This window comes from Amphiura filiformis, chromosome 20 (assembly GCF_039555335.1).
Source record: "Amphiura filiformis chromosome 20, Afil_fr2py, whole genome shotgun sequence".
NCBI lineage: Eukaryota > Metazoa > Echinodermata > Ophiuroidea > Amphilepidida > Amphiuridae > Amphiura > Amphiura filiformis.
In genome coordinates this window covers 22,608,942-22,613,810 of record NC_092647.1, presented here as the reverse complement: position 1 = coordinate 22,613,810, position 4,869 = coordinate 22,608,942, and the positions used below count along the sequence as shown (strand labels likewise).

Sequence of the window (4,869 nt, the reverse complement as noted above, 5' to 3'; positions counted from 1 at the left end):
AACAATTTTGACAAAAGGAGTTGTCCTTGTCAATTTGTAGACATGTACTTTTGATTATTCAGTATCGAAGTTACGTAATGTTACTATGTCAACGGGATCACGCGCTAGAGTAATGAACCACGATCGAAATGATCACCACATAAAGTATATGGCACTCGAAGGCATACCAAAGTAGCGTGATCCGGTAACCAAGAGAATTACGTAACCACTTCGATGCTGAATTTACATAGCTTCTTCTCCAATCACTGTGTAAAACATCCATCCAAAAATCTGATTGCTATTATTATATGGATGAATGGACATATCACAAAAGGATTGCTTATCTCAATAGGGCATGTACTTAAGCATTTTTTTTAACTGACCGGCGTTATTGGGCGTTTTATCGGAGGTCACCGAGTAATGCCGAAGATCAAAATCGATTTTATGTATTGTGTATGTATCATAGGACGCTCGTATTAATTGTCTCTATGCGCTTGAGAATTCAACAATATAAATAATGGTAGCTCTATTATAATACACATTAATGTTTTAAGCAGATAAAATTCCAAAATATAATACGTTTTTTGCCTTTGCTTGTCACGTGGTAGGCCTATGTTGAAGTTGCGATAATATTTTTAAATAAGTTTCAGATGAATAACAAGAAGACAAATGGCCGAGTGGTCTAAGGCGCTAGGCTCATAGAGTACTAAGCGTTGCGCCGTGAGTTCGAACCCCGCCTCTGCCAAACTTTAAAAGAAGTAAATTAAAATTTGAATTTTTTAATTTCATATTTGGGAAATGTGACTGGGAGAATTTATGTATGGTGTGGAGTGGTGTGATAGGGCATGTACTTTAACTGGCCGGCGCGGTCCGGTGACTAAGTCTTTATTGGGCGTTTTATCGGCAGTCAACGAGTAATGTCGTATATTGAACATGTTGAAATGTTTATCTTTGTGCGTGACTACTGTCACGCCATATATTGTACGGCCGATGTTTTTCCTGCAAAGAAACTTTCATTGTCAATTGTCCATTGTTGGTTATTTAACTTGAAAATAATACTCCCAACGTTCAAACAATTTTAAAAGTCAGCATAAAGGTTTGTGTTACATTATTTGGACGGTGTTAATTCATTCCAGAAATAGAATGTACGAGTGAGGCACTGAGTGGGAATAACATTGCTATTATTGTCACCGATTTAATCATAGCTCTGGTATGGCTTAGTGGTAAATACATGTATTTGGAAGTTCGATCGTGGTTCGAACCCCGCAAGCACCTCTCTTTGATTTTTGATTTGATTTTAACTCACATTTTTAAATCCTAGTTTTCATATTTTTATTAAAGCCATAATATACGATTTCGGGCAAATTTGAAGTTTTGTTATTCCAAAAATTATAACAATATTTATAATATTAGTAAATAACTGTCAGGGAGGTTTTCACGTTACATTTGAAGCAGAAGTAGCGAGATAAAAATGAAAGAAAACACTTAATATCTTGACCGCTTAACTGTGGTGTTCTATGGGGGATTTGTCTAGACGACGAACTTGGCTGATTCCAATTATATTAGGTGTAATCCGAGGTGTAAGTTGAACATTGTGGAAAAATTACAAATATGCCAAAATATTAGGTTTGAAATTCGTGCATCTCATGATTTGATATGTGTGCATAAAAGCTCATAAAATATGTGGCCGATAGGGGAGGGGTCTAGTCCAATTAAAAAATCGTGAAAATCTGTGTTGACGTTCCTTTATTTGATAGGCCTAGGCCTATATATATTCTTGAACTTTTAAAAATTACTTAAGTTTGACATTCTTTATTTGGTTATATCATATTGAAAGCTACTGAACTTAAATGCATTTTTTTTAAAGATATGAACTCGAATGTAGGATTAGGCTTAAACATGAACAAGAAAAAAAAAAAAAAAAAAGTGGGCCTTCAAGCCGACATTCATTAGGCCTATATTATTAAAGACAAAAGGGAGGGAAAAAAAGAAAAGAAAAACGAACTGAAAAATTCCACATCATCGATAAGATAACATGGGAATCGAACTCTCAACCTTCGGCACTGCACACCTTCGCTCTGTCCACTAAGCCATCGCAACTTGTTCGGGCAAAGGGTATTCTTTTGCTATCTTATTTCTCGTTCAACGTAATCAAGGTCTCACTCAACAACAATCTTTTCAAAACTGCTTGTACTTCAGTTAAATGAGATGATACTACCTTCTTTGACGACTACAATATTTTGTTACACAATAGAGTATTTTGCATTTATAAAATATATAACAATAGACGTTTTTAATTGCTATATTAATCAATATAACATGTATAATAGACAGCGCCGGCTGGGATCCATTTCGTGAAGCATCGTGACACTTGCAACGTGCGCTTCCGGCACGAGGACTCAAAGAACCACAACTTTTCAACCTACGACTAGGTTGTTCCACCGCTCATTTTCGCTGAAATTTTAATACAAGCTGTGGTTAATTAATGTTTATCACAACAGAAAAGCATTAGACCGGCGTTTCCTCAAAGCTGCAGATATAACCATTTTAGTGATCGTGACATGCATTTTCTCTTATTTTTTAGGCTACTTCGCGCACCAAAAGCATTCATTTTTTCCACATAATTCAACTTTTACACGTTATTCTTTGCCTTATACTCATGTTTCATATCTTATCTATGGGCTCAATATGGAAATGAAGGGAGAAACGACTCGTGTATTCCATTTTTTTGATGTTTTCTAAAAAACCGTATTTGCCACCTGATTTTCAACATTGCGTTACGTAACAGCAGAGGTCACGCCGGTAAAAATTACCGGAAGTGAGCTAAGTTGCTGTCGTACTGATATCAAACGGCGGAGGCATAAATCACGAAATGTCCCTTTAAATCATTGAAACGGCTTTTTTTTTTTTTCAACGAAAGGACACGGTCAAAATGCATCAATTAGATTTGAAATTTTGGCGGGAAAATAAGTGACATTTAGATTTTCAATTTTGGACGCAGAAAATATAAAATAAAACTAGCGAATAAACAACAACAAAATGAGAAATTTTGCATTTCAATTTATGCTTTTTTATTTTTCCCAAATAAAGGTAAAATCGTGTTATAAGTTTGTGCAAAAGGTTCAAAATGTATGTCAGAAGTGGGATTCGAACCCACGCCTCCAGGGGAGACTACGACCTGAACGTAGCGCCTTAGACCGCTCGGCCATCCTGACTTTCTCTGATGTTTCGAACAGCATAACAATAAATAGTCTCCACAGCAGCCAGTTTGGTTCCGCTCCCTCCACACAAACAGTCTGCCAATGGTCACGAACTGGTCTTTTTTGATTCGCTAACGGTTTTCTGCCGACGTCATCCAGCTTGACGTCAAACAAAGCTTTCAATTGGTCGATCGGCTAGACGGCTACTTTATTATTCATGAGCAAGTTTGACCCGCCATCTCGCCAGCTAGACTGAGGTCAATCAAGTTCCCGTATGTACAGCTCTACGGCTATATACGTGTAGCCAATCAGAAACGGCGTTATAAGTGGCCATTGGCAGACTGTTTGTGTGGAGGGAGCGTAACCAAACTGGCTGCGGAGGAGACTAAACAATAAAGTCAGCAACCGATTACTCGTAAACTCTAGCTTCGAATTTGCACACGACAGAGTGTGAAGCAAATTCGAAGCACTGAAATAAAACAAAATAATATAAAAGGAATCAACCGGGCGAATCGACAACTACAGCATTGCAGAATTTGTAAATTGTATCGAGTTTGATCAAAAAGGTAAAAAAATATTTGTCAGAAGTGGGATTCGAACCCACGCCTCCAGGGGAGACTACGACCTGAACGTAGCGCCTTAGACCGCTCGGCCATCCTGACTTCTTCATAATCACGTCTCACTCAATAGTAATGTACCTATACGTATTTGCTCTCCTGGTGTATGCAGTGATTGCACAAGCTCTGACAATGGACAATCGCCCCATTTGGTGTGCATGAGTAGTCCGTTTTCGTCTGGTTCGTGAACAGAAAAGTTAAAAGCACAAACATTTTAAATTCTGAAGCTTTGAGAAAAAACGTCATATTCACTAGTATTTGTGACTTTTATCATGTTTATAAAAAATGATCAATATCATCATAAAATTATATAATCATTATGAACTTAGCTGGCACATCCAGCCAGCGATTGTTTCTAAAATTTTCTTCTAATGCACCTGTAGGCTACTTTATAATTTTAGTTCTCCAGTTTTGCAATAAATTCACCCGATTCATCCGTATTAGGTTGTATGTGATAAAGTGGGAAAATGTTGAGTCACATGATGCAGTCATGGTCCATGGCAAAGGCGATTCGACCTTTGTGGCATTAAACCCAGTTAACAGGAAATTAATCCAGTAAATCGATTCAGTAAAGCAAATAAGCTCATGCATTCGATCACTAACGGCAACAAGCTTCGGTCGATTACCCCAGCTGCAGCGTGTGTAAACTCTAATTTGCATAGAGGCTGTACGTGAAATTATTGATTGGCTCCAAACAAAGGATTTGAACCGGTGCACGTAATCATGGCGCAGTGCAGTCCATTCAATCAAATGTTGTCATCAACCTATTTGATCGCAGTGCATTGTTATGTGTGTGAGACGAACTGTCGCGGTTGATTGCAATCAAACAAACGATGTCTTATGTATTACTTTGTTCCGTGATGAAAATCGTGATGTTTTATTCAATCACTCTTGAAAAATGTATTTCTTTTGTAGGCCTATTACTTTGTTTTGTGATGAAAATCGTGATGTTTTATTTCATCACGCTCTAAACAATAATTATAGTTACATGCATTTCAAGAAAAAATCTTATTAAAACGGTAGGCCCTATGTTGTTTAGAAAAAATGTAGAAAGTGATGATGATGATGATGTC

The 4,869-nt window shown here is 37.3% G+C and overlaps 2 non-coding genes across 2 annotated transcripts; both read right to left on the bottom strand.

The window, feature by feature from the left end:
• Nucleotides 1-3,111: 3,111 nt before the first annotated feature.
• Trnal-cag (transfer RNA leucine (anticodon CAG)) lies at nt 3,112-3,194 on the bottom strand. Its single transcript has one exon. It is a non-coding gene; the product is annotated as a tRNA-Leu (tRNA).
• A 564-nt stretch (nt 3,195-3,758) lies between these two features.
• Nucleotides 3,759-3,841, bottom strand: Trnal-cag (transfer RNA leucine (anticodon CAG)). Its single transcript has one exon. It is a non-coding gene; the product is annotated as a tRNA-Leu (tRNA).
• Nucleotides 3,842-4,869: the final 1,028 nt, after the last annotated feature.